This window comes from Nicotiana tabacum, chromosome 18 (genome assembly GCF_000715075.1).
Source record: "Nicotiana tabacum cultivar K326 chromosome 18, ASM71507v2, whole genome shotgun sequence".
NCBI lineage: Eukaryota > Viridiplantae > Streptophyta > Magnoliopsida > Solanales > Solanaceae > Nicotiana > Nicotiana tabacum.
In genome coordinates this window covers 134,024,597-134,039,845 of record NC_134097.1, presented here as the reverse complement: position 1 = coordinate 134,039,845, position 15,249 = coordinate 134,024,597, and positions in this window count along the sequence as shown.

Here is a 15,249-nt window from a genome sequence, read left to right as displayed (position 1 = left end):
TACAAATTAAGAAATGTTGTAATTGATTTGGGTAAGTAAAATAAGAATTTACTAATACTTCCACGTTGGCTTGCCTGACAATGGTGTTGGGCGCCATCACGACCCTTAGTGGATTTTGGGTCGTGACACACCCATATCACAATTATCAAAATATTCCCGAGAGCGAGTTATGTGCACCAATTCAATCTTATTTGTGGAATGTGTGTGATGTGTGTGGTGGTAAAAATGGTCACCTTCATGGTTGTGCTTATATTTCTTATTTTTCCCCCACCCTCTTACTATGATGGTTCTACATTTTCTAGTGAAGTTAATAGGAACAAAGAACCTGGGAATGCGGACCTAAAGAAGATCAAGGATATGTTAAAGTGTCTTCTGGAACAAAATAATGAGAAACAATTGCAGATAGAGAGGCAAGAGGCAACTATTCGCAACTTGGAGGCTCAATTGAGTCAAGTGGTTGGAGCTGTTACTGCTCAACAAGCAAATATTGGGGATAGTAGCCAAGAAGAGTGTGAATTTGAGGTGTTAATTAAGGAGGTCAAAGTAGAACTTCAACAACCTAGCCAACTATAATTTGAGGATGTCGATGTTGAAGAAGTGAGACTAGAGTCAGTCAAGGACTTTGAGGATACAAATTTTGTTGACTCTAGTATCATTGATGTTGAGGATGTTGAAAGTCCTGAAATTCATGTGTTTGAGCGCATTGGTCCTCACTCCAAACATTTTTCCACATTGGGCTTGGATGATGATATGGAAATAGAGTCATCCGAGCCGGTTGAGTAGTCAAGGAATGAGGAACAAGGTGCCTACAGTCTGGAATTTTTCTTGCTAGAAAGACAGGACTACATGCCTCATCTAAAAGCCAAGAAGTGTAAAATAGTACAATGGTTTCTTGGGCCAATTATATTTGTTCCACCACCCCTAAAGCATACCTGAATACTTGAAGCCAAATTGGGGGCTCAATTCATAAATTCAAGGTGGAGGGAAAAAGTGATTCACGTCGTGCCGCGACATTAAATCAAGCACTTATTGGGAGGCAACCCGGCTTTACTGCTTTATTTTATTTTATTTTATTTTGTTTTTGTTTTTTTTCTAATCGTATTATTTTGTAGTGTCGATTTTTTATTTTTTAGGAGCATGGAATGCAAAACCATTAGAAGGATGCAACAACAAACCAGATGGTTGGAACTAAGTGTGAGGTACTCATACGAAGGACCAGGCTTGGGAGAAGTTTGAGTACCCCATGAGATGCTAGTGCTTCGGCCTTTGGCCTACTAGAGAGTTTTTTTTTACTCTTTTGTATGTATGGGTGTGATGACCCAAAAGGTCATCACTTGTTTTTAAAATGAATTTTGCGTTTCGAGGCCTAATAAACCTCTTTCAACATCACCATGATTTACGTGCGCAGTCCGAGTGCGTAGCTGGAAAGCTATTATGTGAAAATTTTGAAATTTTGACTTAAAATGCATTTAAGTTGACTTCGGTCAACATTTTGGGTAAACAGACCCAGACCCATGATTTGACGATCCCATAGGGTTCGTGGAAAAATATAGGACTTGGGCGTATGCCCAAAATCAAATTCTGAGGTCCCAAGCCCGAGAAATAAATTTTTAAAGAAAATTATTTTCTGGAAATTTCTATGAGTTTTGGAAATAGAATGCATTAGAATTTGATAGTATCGGGCCCGTATTCTGGTTCCGGAACCCAGTACAGGTCTTATATGTGAAATAAGATGAGTCTGTGAAATTTGGTAAGAAACGGAAGTCGTTTGAGGTAATTCGGACCTGTAGTTGTGAAAATTCATACTTTGAAAGATTTGAGATTTTTCTTTGATTTCTATGCTAAATTCATTGTTTAAGAGGTCATTTTGGCTATTTGATCGCACGGATAAGTTCATATGCTGTTTTTGAGTTAGTACGTATGTTTTGTTTGGAGCCCCGAGGGCTCGGTGAGTTTTGGACGGGTTTCAGAAAAATTTTGAACTATTGAAAGTTGCAGGTTTTTGCTGTTCAGTGCACAGGGATTTTGTTCTTCGCGTGGTCCCACTCGCGAACGCGTAAGGCAAATTTCCCAGGTACCAAATTTCATCTTCGCGAACGCGAAGCCTGAGACACGAACGCGAGGCTGAGGGGAGAGTAACGCGTCCAGGTACTCGCGAATGCGTAAGGCAATTGGCCTGTGAGAGGGGGTTCTCACTTGTTCTACGCGAACGCGGCCACTGGCCCGCGAACGTGAAGGCTCGAGGGGTCAAATCTCCGCGAACGAGAGCCCAACGTCGTGAATGCGAAAGTCACTGAGGCCTAACTCATCGCGAACGCGATGAAGGCCTGTCCAGTGATTTTAAAATAGAAGCAAAAACATGACTTAACCAAAATTTCATAACTTCTTCTTCCAAACTCCAAATTGTGCGATTTTTGAAAGGGAATTTCTCCATAATTCGTAGGTATGTAATCTTAGACTCATTTTCTTCAATTTTCATTAACACCCATTAGATTTCTAGGCTTAAATCATGCTCTTAAGGGTAGAAAATTAGGGATTTGGGTAGAGTTGGGGCTTTTTGTATAATTGTGATTTAGACCTCGTTTTGGGGTCTAATTTTGGAACTAATTATATATTCAGGCTCGTGGGTGAATGGGTGATCGGGTTTTGGTCCGAACCTCGTGTTTTGACCAAGCGAGCCCAGGGTCAATTTTTGACTTTTTGGGAAGAATGATGGGAAAGCTATAATTAAGCATTAGAATTGGATTGTTTAGCGTTTATTGATGTTATTAAGTCGATTATGTCTATATAAAATTGATTTGGAGCCGAATTCGAAAGGAAAAGTGGTGTTTGAGGCTTGAGTTGGCTGTAGAAGTTCGAGGTAAGTGTTTGGTCTAACCTTAGCTTGAGAGATTAGGAGTTGTGTCCTATTTGCTACTTGTTTCTTATTGAGTGCGACGTATAGGCATGGTGACAAGTGTCTATACGTTGGTGTAGAGCATGACCGTGAATCTTAAATCGTAATTTGTTGTGTTCTTAAAATACTATGGATGCTTAAGTTGATGATTCTCGGTATTGAACAAGGATTATGATTATTCTCGTGAAACTTACTTTTGACTGAGTATTGGTGTTAGCTGAGGTAGTTAGATGTTGGAACAAGTTTTGTTATAGTTGTTTCTCCCTTGCCAGGACGTAGTTACTTATATTGTCCATTCCCTTGACGGGATAGTGTAGTTCTTTATTGATCCCTTGTCGGGACTCTTATTGTGATTGTTGTTGATGGTATATGTGGATCGGGTTGTGCGCCGCAACAATTATATATTTGGATCGGGTTGCGCACCGCAACAATTATATATTTGGATCGGGTTGCACACCGCAATAATATTATATGTGGATCGGGTTGCACTCCGCAACAATGATATATGTGGATCGGATTTCTCGCCGCAACAATGATATATGTGGATCGCGTTGCACATCGCAACAATGATAAATGATATGGATCGAATTGCACCCCGCAACAATGTTGTTATATATTGGGATCGGGTTGCGCGCCACAACAATTATTGACACAAAGTGTTTATAGATTGGATACAAGTTTCTTATTGTTTTGCCGTGAATTCTAAGTTGTCCTTATGCCATTACTCTTGATTTACTATTGATATTGATACACCCCCGCATGTTTTCCCCCTCTCATCTTTACTTGTTTATTCCTATTTTACTTTCCATTGTATATTATATAACTGCACAGGTTTATTTGGTAGTCTGGTCCTAGCCTCGTCACTACTTCGCCGAGGTTAGGCTAGGCACTTACCAACACATAGGGTCGGTTGTGCTAATTCTACACTCTACACTATGTGCAGATCCCGGAGTAGCTCTTGGACCATAGCATTTGGTTGGCTACCTTCAGTCCACGCGGAGATCCAAGGAAGACCTGCAGACGTCCGCAGGCACTGGCGTCTCCTTTATCCTTTATTTCCTGTTTTATTTCTTTGATTCGAAAACAGTGTATCTTTATTTTCAGATTTTGTATTTAGCACTCTTAGATCGTCTGTGGTACTATGACACAAGTTCGGGGTGATTAAGGCTTAAAGAGTAGTATTAGATTCATATTCCAGATATTTTACTACATTTCTTCCGCTTAATGAAATTTCCGTTGTTTTACACATTATTGCTTTATAAATGCTAAAAGGGTATAAAAATGGATAAAGGTAATCTGTTCAATAATTGGCTTGCCTAGCTCACATTAGTAGGTGCCATCACGACTTCCGAGGGTGGAAAATCCGGGTCGTGACAATTGGAGACAATGCACAATTTTAAGTGTGGGGTGAGAAGATTGTCTTGGTGGCTTTCTATGCTATTTTAGTTGTGTTAGGTTAACTAAATAATTTTTTTAAATAGAAAATATTGGATTTTTCCCGACGATGGCTCTATTAAACAATTTTCTTGAGGGATTTAAGTTTAAAGAAAAAAAAGATTTTCTTTGTAGGTAGTGTAATAATTTCCCCTTTGTTTTTCTTTGTGTTGCGGTTCTTTTCCAAGGGTTTTATTTGAACCAGGTGTAGTTAGTCTCTTTTTAGGAATAGGAGCCATTGTGTTGTGTTTTGAAATGAAGCAATATCTCTAGACTTTGTTATGCCTTGAGAATAGTGAGTACTTTGGTTGTGACGCTTAGGCTCAGTTTTTGACTCCTGTATAAGTACCTTAAATTGTATGATTTTAACTTTGCTTAACTGCTTTGACTAGAGCGTCTTGATGAATCCAATCCTGAGTGAGTTATGTGCCATGTGTGTGTGAGGTTTGGATGTTATTCTATGCATTGCATTTGATGCCTAGAACTTGCCCCGTGTGTTTGCAAAGCGAAATAGTAGTTTTGTTCAGTCTTAGAAGTGATATGGGTGTTTCTTTGTTAAGCCAGATATGTATATTTTACCCGCCTAATTGTTATGTATCGTAGTTAACCTCTTTGAGCCTATAATCCTGTTTCTTTGGCAACCACATTACAAGACTTACCCATTTGTTTGAATTAACCATCTATTTGAACTTTCTAACCTCTCATGAGAACTTGAATTGTTATGAGCTGTGTAAAAGTTAAAGTGTGGGGTGGTTGGTTTGGCTTTTGAGTGGAACTAATGAAATAAGGAGAAAGGTGCATTATTTTGAAAAAGTAAGAGCCGCATGAATTTAAAAAAAAGGAAAAAAAGGTGTATTGTTGTGAAAAAAATTCCTTGATAAGTGGTGACTCTTGATGTAATTGTGCTTGTGCTTAAAGAAGTATGGGGTAAAATACATTGATGTGAAGGCGGAGTTTGGTTTGGCATAAGTATGAGATTTGAATGTTAAAGTATATGTATTAAAGTGCTTAAGGATGTGTAGTCACTCTTATATCTAAATATATCCTACCCGTCCCTAAGCCTACATTACAACCAAATAAAGTCCTACTCGATCCTAGACTGAATGAGCTCGATTAGTAGAGTAATACACTACGGGCAAGCCTATGGTGCATCTTTTGTGGCATATGAATGTTATTTCTGAGAGTGAGTGAATTCTTTCTATCTTGAGTTCCTAAGTGCTCTTAAATTTTATTGTGTGGAACTACTCTCTTTTGTTGTGTGAGGGCACTGGGTTCATGAAGGAAAGGTAATATCAGTGATTTCTATGTTAGAGTAAGTGGGTGAGTTGTGAATAATGCGTGGTACTTGTGAGTCAAATCTTGAGGTGAAGATGTTACACTTTTGTGTTTAGTCTATTTTAAATATTTTTGGTGTGATGAGTTAGGAGAATTGTTTTAAAAAAAAGTCATGTCTATTGATCACGTCCAACTATGCCTTATAAAAAGGACAATGCGGTCGTTGCAAATATAATTCAGTTTACAAGTCCGGAGTCGAATCCCACAGAGAATTAACCTATCAATCACAATCTTTAGAACTACTAAACTCTTGAGAACCAACTTCCCCAGACATTTGAATAACCGTTGATGGTTTCTATACTAACTAAGGTTGCAAGTAAATAACAAGCTATAAACTAAAATGCTAAGGTTGTAAACAATAATGAGAAAATGCTAAGGTAATGACTTCCCCTATTGATGGAATCCCTTCTGTTTATGCTTGATACAAATTGACCAACACACCTCTATCAATCATGAACACTTTTCTTACCGTAAATCTCTCCCGAGTAATCATAGTAATATACTATTTCACTCTCCCGAGATATACTAGCTAGCTTTAATTAACACAGTTCACTTAAGATTGCACTCAAGGCTTCGGTATCCTTAATCCCGCTTTAAACCCGCAGTTATAGATCCCTCTTATACTTTAAGAGTAGTGTTGTTCAACAATAACCTAAATATGCACTCTCTCCCGAGTTATGCATACTAAATAGGCACAAGCTAATTGAGGATATTGTCAATTAACTACAACAAGAACATAGTTGAACAAATAAAGATTGAAACTAGCAATTTGTATTCACATAAACAAGAAGTTCATCCCCCAATAGGTTTCATCAAAACCTTAGATAAAGGATTTAGCTACTCATAACTATGGGTAAACAAACTAAGATAAGATTCATCATAAACTAGCAATAAAAATCAAAGAAAAGAAGAGAGATGTTTTGGGTGATCTCTCACAATTGTTCTTCTTGCCAAAAATACTCTCCAAAACAATACATGCCTCTCTTGGGCGGAGTCTAGTGTTTAAAATAGGGTTTTGGGCTAAAAATCCTGTATTTTGCACTTTAGTCCCTGAACTTCCTCGCGCCTGCCGCGGTTCTGCCTCGGTCGCGGTGGAACCGCGGCCAAACAGCTCCTCTGAATCTCCTTCTGTCCGCGAGCAGTCTTCACAGCGGTTCTGTCGCGGTCGCGGTGGAACCGCGGCAGAATCATTTCTCTGATTCTTCAGCCTGTTTTTGCGTGGTTCACTTGGGATATTTCACGGATGGCCTCTCTTTCTTCAATTTTTGACTCCAAAAGTACTCCTTAGCCTTCCCTAGTCATATATAACCTGCAAGTCATGAAAAGCACTAATAAGAGCATTTTGTTATCACTTTTATTATCAAAACTATGCAAGAAGGCGGTTATTTAGGGCCTCAATATAGTTAAATTCACCTATTATCAACACCCCACACTTAAACCTTTGCTCGTCCTCGAGCAAGCTAAACCACAATTCTAAGCTTAACCATTTCATGAATTACCCCAAGTATGTCACACCCGCCATTTTGACGGAACCACCTAAGCAATGTGCCAGTCATACCTCAGATGCAGACTCTACTGCCATGACACACTTGCATTCACTCTAGTTACTCTAACAGAGGTGAAGACTTACTTTTACTTCCCGAGTCACATTCCCTCACATCAAAAATCTGAGAGAAGTTCCACAAGCATAAAATTCAAACACAAGGAACCGAAGATAGAAAGAATTCACTCACTCTCAGCAAAGAACATTCACATGCCACACAGACACACCATAAGCTTGCCCATAGTGTAGTACTCTACTAATCGAGCTGTTTTAGTCAAAGATCAAGAGGTCTTTATTTGCTTGTAATGTAGGCTAAGGGTCGGGTAGGATGCATTTGGATGTAGTGACTAACCTCCTTAAGCACTTTTAATACACACTTCCTTTTATCTCAATTTCCCTGCTCAGCCTAATCATTCCTCCACATTTTTGTTTCACAGGTGACCCCTACATTTCTTTAGGTGCAACTGGCTTCTTATTTTTTTTTAAATGCCATTGCACTATAAAACTGATCCATTCCTGATTCCCCTTCTTTTTTTCCGCTAACTCCCTACCACCCCACACTTTGACTTTTGTATGTTCCTTAGTGATTCAAGTGCTTCTCGGAGGTAAAGGTTCAAACAATCAGCTATTCAAACACAGGGATATAGGTCATTATAGTGTTATCAAAGAACAGGCTTCAAGCTCAAAAAGTTAACTATGGCAATATAGACAGGTGGATTCACCATTATATATAGGCTTACACAAAGAAATGCCTCAATCATCTCTAAAACCAAACAGCTTCTATTTCGCTTTGCAAACACACAGGGCAAGTTCTAGGTATTGCATGCAAGCACAGAGTGCAAGTAAAATCTCACACACTTAGCATGTAACTCGTTCTGAATCAGTTTATCAACACACTCATATGACGTTCAAGCAAAGCAAGATGTGCAAAATTAAGGCATAGATTTACAAGTCCACAACTGAGCCTAGACGTCACACTCTCAAGTTCATTTTAGTTGTTTGCAGGTGTGTACATCCAGGGTAGCATTCTAGCCTTTACCCATCTTAGTCCTAACTACAAAAGGAAAATCTACCTAACCCGGTTCAAGAAAAACCCTTGGAAAAGAACCGTGGCCAAAAGAAAAACCAAGGGGGACTTACTACACTGCCTAAAAAGGAGAAAATAAATAAATAAAGAGAAAAAAAAACTTCATGGACTACTTCCCTCAAGAGTACTTGTCCAAGTGGTCCGTCCTCAGAAAGAGTCTTCTACATTTTTTTTTATCCAATTTGGACCCTCAAGAGACCCGTCGACAAGTGTCCGTCGTTGGGCCAAGTCAGACTCCTCATATAAGTACAGTCAATTGTATACAAGCCCATAAATTTCATGCTACAATACACACAATGTCTATTTACAGTACACATATCACTAAAGCAAGTCTCCCACCCCACACTTAAAGTCATGGCATGTCCCCATGTCATATCAAGAAGGTAAAGAACAGAAGGGTAAGAAGACTTCCCTAAGACTCAATCAGAGTCGGAGACTGTGCTGGGGTCCACATGGCAAACTCTCCCCAAAGCACGGAACCAGGACATGAACCGGCTCTCAGACCTGGCCTGCCTCTGAGACATGGCATCCATACGCGTGTGTAGGCCCTCCACCGAGGTGAGAATATTGGCGACCTCTTCCTCCATAGAACGCAACATAGGATGGGTGGACTGTGATCTGGATAAGCCAGACCCAGCATGGGGGCGCCGAGAGGGTCCAGCACTTTCATAGGTTCTCCTGGATGGTGCCATAAGAACCGGGTCATCATCCTCATCATCGATCTCAATAGTGGTGCGTGCACCCCTGCCCACTCTGATGCTCGAAGCTTTGAAGGCTGCTTTAGGGGAAAACTCTCCATCAACAGGATTTGTGGGGACATTCTTCCGCCGGCACAATATAGTCACCAAGGAGGGAAAGTAGAATCCTTTTGACCTCAACGGGGACCGTATGATCATTTAGTCACCAATAAGCCTTGCCGCATCAAAATCCTTCTTTGTGACGAAGCACCACGTCAAAAGGGCTCTTTGGAAGTTCACATCAGTCGTATTGCTTGAGGGCAAGAACCGGTTGCAAATGACAGTGAGCCAACACTTAGCCAAATGGGTGAACGAATTGGATTTTAGGGTGATGTGGTCACCTATCCAGATTGGTTGCCCCCCTGCGCAGAGTACATCAGTCATAGTATCCCAAGTGACACCTGGGGCGTCCTGGTAATAGTCGACGTCACCAGTAAACCGGGGCAGCCGCAATACCTGTCGAATAGTTTCCACTGAGGCATCTACCCATGTGCCTCGCACAGTCACCTCCCGTAGCATATGAGCTGGGCAGTTCACATAGAACTTCCGTACAAGCATCTTGTTCACCGTTTCAGGTTCATCAAATAAGAACTCCATTTCCCTCTGCCGGATTTCCTCATACATCTCCTCCTTTTCTGCACGGAGGGTTGCCCTGTCAATCGGTATTTCAGGGATGAAGCTCTTTGAGGCCTTGGCATGAAAGTCGTCCTCTGCCACTTCGGATTCGAACCTAGAAGCATCATAAGTAGGCTGTTGGGACGTGCCTGTCGATTTGTTCTGCTTTTTACGAGCCATATGACCTGCAAAGGATACAGAAGAACCATCAAATATATCCTACATGTGCCAGCCGGATGGTTACTCAGACTTCACCACCCGATGGCACCAAATAATATCTCCTATTTATTCCATTTAGACATTATGCCAAACCCTCAACTCGTGATGTGTTCAAAGTTACAATCTCCACAATGGCCCCCACAAGCATACAACACCCCACACTTACTCCTTCAAGTGAGTCACATTAAAAATAACACCACCATTTACCAAATACAATACCACCACAACCTAGGGTTGGCCCAAACTGCCTCAAAATAGCACCACAAGCCCCAAATTCCCGGCCAAAAAGGTCCCACCACCAAGCTACACCGCAAAAATTACTTCTAGGCCCCCAAAATATCTAAACAACCTCCACAATCGAAGTAGAAGAAAGACCCAACCATTTTAGCACCAAATAAATCCACAAGAAGCAAATACAACAATAAAACAAAGAGAAGAAGCAAAAATTGAAAGGAAATCTACACTATTCCTACCTAGGGTTTAACTAAATAAGTTTAGATCAAATTTACACTAAGTTAGAAGATGAAATAGAGAGAGAGAGAGAGAGAGAGAAACTTACTTGTTTTGTTGAGGAAAAGTGGTTGGTGAAGGTGGAAAGTAGGGGAGGATGATAATGAAGTTTTGTGAAGATGAGAGGAGAAGAGAGAAGACAGAGAGGGGTTAGAGAGAAATTAGAGAGAAAGGAGTGGGGGGGTTATTTTTTGTTTGTGGTTCTGGGCTGGTGGGAGAGGGTTTAGTGGTAGGTGGGAGGGTATTTTGTTTAAAGGGGAAAAGAAAAAAAAAATTAAAACAAAACAGAAAAAAAAACTTACCTGGACCCCGTCTGCGTCTGCCGCGGTCGCGGTAAGACCGCGGTAGGCCAAGTTTAGAAGGCCCTCTTGACCGCGGTCGTGGTGCAACCGCGATGGCCTGGGTTTAGAGAATGGTCAGGACCGCGGCCTGAGCCCATCTCTGATTCTGACGCCCTTTTTTTTTTTAGGAAGAGTTACACTTACAACAATTTCATGGGTTGCCTCCCATGCAGCGCCTGATTTAACGTCGCGGCACGACCCAGATGAGTGCAGTTAAAGCTCGCTCGACCTCCGCGGTTCAGTCAACTGCAGTTGAGACCCTTCCTTGGGCTCGCTCATACCCACATACAACTTCAATCTCTAACCATTGACTCTAAATGTACGAGAGTCATTCTCAGAGGCAACGTCAACCGCTCCTGACTGGAAAACTTCAACTACTCAAAATGGTCCAGACCATCGTGACTTCAGCTTGCCCGGGAACAACCTCAGTCTTGAGTTGTATAGCAATACCATGTCCCCAGGTTTGAAATTTCGCTCAACAATGTTCTGATAGTGTAGCCTCTTCATTCTCTCTTTGTTTAGCCTTGTGCTCTCAAAAGCAAGATACCTGAACTCCTCGAGCTCATACAATTATGTGACTCTTGACGTGCCCGCAGCTTCCATGTCTAAGTTTAGTTGTTTCAGTGCCCACCACGCTTTATGCTCGAGTTCTACAGGTAGGTGACAGGCCTTCCCAAACACTAACTTGTATGGTGACATACCAATTGGTGTCTTGAAAGCTGTTCTGTAGGCCCAGAGTGCATCATCTAGCTTCCTTACCCAATCAGTTCTTGTGGCATTCATAGTTTTCGTTAACACACTCTTGATTTCCCTGTTGGATACCTTAACCTGTACACTAGTTTGCGGGTGGTATGGAGTAGCCACCTTGTGGCGCACATCGTATTTTATAAGCAACTTCTCGAAGGCTCTATTGCAGAAGTGAGTGCCTCCGTCGCTGATAATCGCACGTGGTGTCCCAAAGCGGGTGAATATGTTCTTCTTTAGAAACCCCACCACCACTTTCGCATCATTGGTGGGCAACGCTACAGCTTCCACCCACTTGGACACATAGTCTATGTCACACCTCCTTTTTCCGCCCCCGCGTGGGGCGTAGGGAAATCAATCCCCCAGACGTCGAACACTTCTATCTCCTGAATTGGGTTCATGGGCATCTCGTGGCGCCGGGAAATGTTCCCGGTGCGTTGACATTCATTACAACCCTTCACCCATGAGTGAGCATCTTTAAACACAATCGGCTAGAAAAATCCAGCTTCTAGCACCTTTGCTGCTGTCCTGATCCCTCCAAAGTGTCCACCATAAGTCGATGCATGACAAGCCTGCAAAATAGAAGATTGTTCTATCTCGGAGATGCATCTCCGGATCATGTTATCCAGGCATATTCGAAAGAGATAGGGCTCATCCCAATAGTACAAACGACTTTCACGAAAAAATCATTTCCTCTGGACCGATGAAAGGTCGTGAGGAACTATACCACTGGCCAGGTAATTGGCCAAGTCTGCATACCATGGTGCTTCCTAATGAGTGGTGGCGAGCAGTTTCTCGTCCGGAAAAGTTTCCAGAATTTCCTCAACTTCAATCGCATTATCAGCTCCCTCAAGTCGTGATAGGTGATCAGCGACTTGATTCTCAGTGCCCTTGCGGTCACGTATTTCAAGATCGAACTCTTGCAGCAGCAACACCCAATGAATCAGGCGTGGCTTAGAGTCTTTCTTTTCTATTAAGTACCTGAGAGCGGCATGGTCAGTGTAGACGATTACCTTTGATCCTATCAGGTAGGATCGGAACTTGTCAAATGCGAACACCACAGCTAGCATCTCCTTTTCAGTCACTGTATAGTTCAACTGGGCTCTACTCAGTGTTCTGCTGGCATAGTAGATTGGGTGCATCAATTTGTCCTTCCGCTGGCCCAGCACTGCCCCTACTACGTAGTCACTAGTATCACACATTAGTTCGAATGGTTGCTCCCAGTTGGGGGCAACAATGATGGGTGATGTGACCAGCCTCTGCTTCAACTCCTCAAACGCTACCCTGCAATCATCAGAAAATACAAACGGGTGATCTTTCTCTAATAACTTACAGAGAGGTTTGGTGATTTTGGAGAAGTCTTTTATGAACCGCCGGTAGAAACCGGCATGTCCAAGAAAACTTCTGATTGCTTTGACCGAAATTGGTGGAGGCAGCTTTGTTATTACATCAACCTTTGCTCGATCTACTTCTATTCCCTTGCTTGACATCCGGTGCCCCAAGACTATGCCTTCTTGTACCATGAAATGGCACTTCTCCCAGTTTAGCACCAGATTAGTCTCGATGCACCGTTTCAGCACACGCGTCAGATTCACCAGGCACTCATCAAATGAACTTCCCACCACTGAGAAGTCATCCATGAACACCTCCACTATATCCTCAACCATGTCAGTGAATATGGCCATCATGCATCGTTGGAATGTGGCGGGTGCATTGTATAGGCCAAAGGGCATCCTCCTAAAGGCATAAATGCCATAAGGGCATGTGAAGGAGGTCTTCTCTCGGTCCTCAGGTGCAATGGAAATCTGATTGTACCCTGAGTACCCATCCAGAAAACAAAAGTGTTACCTCTCTGCCAATCTATCCAGCATCTGATCGATGAAAGGAAGTGGAAAGTGGTCTTTCCGGGTGGCTAGATTCAACTTTCGATAATCCGTGCAAATTCTCCAGCCTGTGACGGTTCTCATTGAGATTAGTTCATTTTTGTCATTCTTCACAACCGTCATGCCACCCTTCTTAGGCATATATTGAACTGGGCTAACCTAGCTGCTATCAGAGATTGGGAAAATAATTCCCGCATCTAACCACTTTATCACCTCCTTCTTCACCACTTCCTTCATATTTGGGTTCAGCCTCCTTTGATGTTCCCTGGAAGGTTTGTGCCCTCTTCCAGCAGAATCTTATGCATGCAGTAAGCGGGGCTGATCCCCTTGATGTCTGCCATGGTCCACCCAATAGCAGTTTTGCACTCCTTCAATACCTGTAGAAGTTGTTGGACCTGCACATCTAACAAACCAGATGAGATAATAACAGGTAGAGTGGAGTCAGGTCCCAGAAATTCATACCTGAGGTGGCCTGGCAATGGCTTTAGTTCCAGCTTCGGTGGTTCTTCAATGAATTGCTTAGGTGGAGGAGTCTCCCTCTTTTCTGAGTGTAGGGGCTCGAACTCTAGATTTCTTTCCCAATACCCTCTACCTTCCAGTGCCAACACCTATTATGCCAAGTTCTCACTATTCACTTCCTCCAAATTCGTCAAACATGCAACTAGGGGATCCTCAACCGTCAACACTTCATCATCAGACTGTACTATTACATCTACGGCATCAATAAGAGAGCAATTGGCGAACTCACTTGGTCGCCTCATAGATTTCTGCACATTGAATACAATCTCTTCGTCATTGAGCCTCATCTTAAGTTCCCCGGTCTCACAATCAATAAGAGCTATCCCTGTGGCCAAGAATGGTCTTCCTAAGATGATAGGAATTTCTTCATCCACTTTGCAATCCAATATCACAAAATCTGCAGGGAACACGAATTTCCCCACCTGATTAAGTACATCATCAAGGATCCCAAATGGACGCTTCACAGTCCTATCAGCCAGCTACAACAACATAGAGGTGGGTCTAGCTCTCCCAATGCCCAACCTTTTGTAAATGACCAGGGGCATAAGATTAATGTTGGCCCCTAAATCACAAAGTGTTTTCGCAAAAGCAAAGTTTCCAATAGTGCATGGAATAGTAAAACTCCCTGGATCAGAGAGCTTTTCAGCAACAGGTCTAGTTACAACTGCACTGCACATCTGAGTAAGTGTCACTGTGGCCAAGTCTTGGAAGTAAAATTTCCGAGACATTAAATCTTTCATCATTTTTGCGTATCCAGGCATCTCCTTTAAAGCTTCAATCAATGGAATATAAACCTGAATTTGCTTGAGAATCTCAAAGAACTTTTTGTACTGCTCCTCCTTTTGATGCTTGGCCAACCTCTGTGGAAATGGAGCAGGAGGTCTTTTCTTCCCAATCTCTTGGGACTTTTCTTTCTCAGCTACTATCTCTACTACCGGCTCTTCAACTGCTTCAGCAACTTTCTCGGTCTCCTGCTGAGTATTCTTTTCTTCCTGAGCAGGCTGGATTGTCACATCTGTCAGCCTTGTGGAATCATCTAGCTCAATGGGTACCTGAATGAGTGTCTCAGCCTGTATATTGTCACGAGCTCTCTCCTGCTCTACATCAAGATCCCTGCCATTACGGAGACTCACCGCCATCAGCTGCTTCGGGCCCTGATCTTTAGGATTGATTTGGGTATCTGCAGGTAATGTCCCCTGAGGACGATTGTTCAGAGACATTGAAATTTGGCCCAATTGCACTTCAATATTTTTGATTGCTGCTTCATGTGCATCTACTCTTTCATTTATTTTTGCATTGGACCCAATCACCTGCAGCATTATTGCTTCAAGTCTTGTGAACCCATCTTCTTGCCTTCCACCATGTTGTTGCAGAGGTGTGATATAC